Source organism: Anneissia japonica, unplaced genomic scaffold (genome assembly GCF_011630105.1).
Source record: "Anneissia japonica isolate Jap-2015-1 unplaced genomic scaffold, ASM1163010v1 scaffold1726_len428862_cov177, whole genome shotgun sequence".
NCBI lineage: Eukaryota > Metazoa > Echinodermata > Crinoidea > Comatulida > Comatulidae > Anneissia > Anneissia japonica.
In genome coordinates this window covers 335099-336861 of record NW_022710671.1, presented here as the reverse complement: position 1 = coordinate 336861, position 1763 = coordinate 335099, and the positions used below count along the sequence as shown (strand labels likewise).

Below are 1763 nucleotides of genomic sequence, written 5' to 3'. Positions count from 1 at the left end.
AATAAAACAACGAGAAACAAAGAGTATGCAACTGTCTCTTATACACATCTAGATGTTCGAATAAAGGACATGTTCATCATGTCCTTTATTCGAACACTCTATTTACCTATCCTTGGTGATTTATATATAATTTAACAGTGTTAACGACTGCTTTGATTTATATATATGTGTGTGTGTGTGTGTGTGTATATGTATGTGTATATGTATATATGTATATATATATATATATGAATATATATATATGTATGTGTATATATGTATATGTATGTATATGTATATATATATGTATATATAGGCCTATATATATATATAAAATATATATAGGCCTAGGCCTATCTTTCGCTATATATACTAATTAACCAATGTAATCTCCATTCCATTCAGCTTTTGTTTTCAGCAAGTTAAGCTGTGTCATTGACATTATACAACAACTTATATTATGCCTATAACGGTTTTGAATTAACGTATAGTTATTATGCAAATTTTCGTATATCACATAGCAAAATCTAAATATTAGCAAGTGTTGGGTTTGACGATGTCAAAGTTCAATGCCATTAAAAGCAAGCGATCCAGCCTATTAAGCATTAATATAGGCATCTACGAGATGACTTTTTTAAATTTCAAACATAAATATTAACCTACTTTAATTACTTGAGACATTAAATTAGAATTGGTACAGATAATTTGAACATGCATTTTGTATGCTCATAAAATTGATGTAATATTGAGAAATGTTGTCTTTGCAGACCGAGATAAGACATGACTATGCGTTTGGGTATGTTGTTGGTGCCTATATGTAGAAGTGAAAAGTTCAAATATCGCCGGAGTGCCACTTTCACTTGTTTAGTATACAAGAAACGAAAGAGATTTTGAATGAAGACCTATTCGTCTTTGCTAAACATATCATTTATGTGTTCTTTCAACACGTTCAAAGAGCTAAATATGTATCTTCTGCTAATGTAACGGGTAATAAAATACCAAAAATAATCTAGATAGGTCAGAGTTAGCATATCAATATGTACATACCATACGAAGTGTGTTTTCAACGCTTGTAAAACTGGAAACGTACATAGCTTGATTTTGAACTCAAAACTGAACTAAGTTACACTGAGTTAACCTGTGACAGGCAGATAGTCATCAGCCTTAATTCGTAGCATTTCCTGACTCGTAGCCTTCTGCAGGATCTCTCCATGGCCTCCAGTGGCTGATATCACACAACAAACTAAACTTGTACAAAATGAATGCAATACAAACAGGCCAGCGCCACAGTCGCTCAAATTGCGTCTCTCGGGATCTTAAAACTTAAATTCAGTGTATTACCGACAAAGTCATTACGAATAACTGAGTGCTGGATGCACGCGCATTGATGATTCAATATTTTAAATAGTGGCTCAAATTATAAAAATATTTAAAGGTGCTTCGTAACATTCAATATTCTTCTGGGAATAAGTGAATTCACGTGTCCAATAGGCTTGGCGGCCAAAATGAAAGAAAAAAAAATCTATTGGTACTAAATTAAGCATTTTGAAAAGGAGCGGAAATGTTCATTAGGTGAACAAGAGTGAATAAGTGTTATTCATTTTATAGCAACGACGTCATGAAAACATTCAAAAGGAAATTTCGAACTGTGACCGCTATACTTGTTGATACGTGGGTACTGTGAAGTATTCCTTGCTTGTGATACAATTTGTACAGGTTTTTTTTTTTCTATTTCAGTATAAGAAGACGAAAAAGCAACAGGGTGCTCTCTAATACAAAGAATA

At 32.6% G+C, this 1763-nt stretch overlaps 1 protein-coding gene across 1 annotated transcript in view; it reads right to left on the bottom strand.

Moving 5' to 3' along the window:
• The window catches only part of LOC117107101 (von Willebrand factor A domain-containing protein 7-like), an 11490-nt gene extending 10053 nt beyond the window's left edge, over nt 1-1437 (bottom strand). Inside the window, exon 1 of the mRNA XM_033248658.1 lies at nt 1027-1437. The gene's annotated coding sequence lies outside the window, so the exon portion shown is untranslated. The remainder of the gene's footprint in view (nt 1-1026) is intronic.
• Nucleotides 1438-1763: the final 326 nt, after the last annotated feature.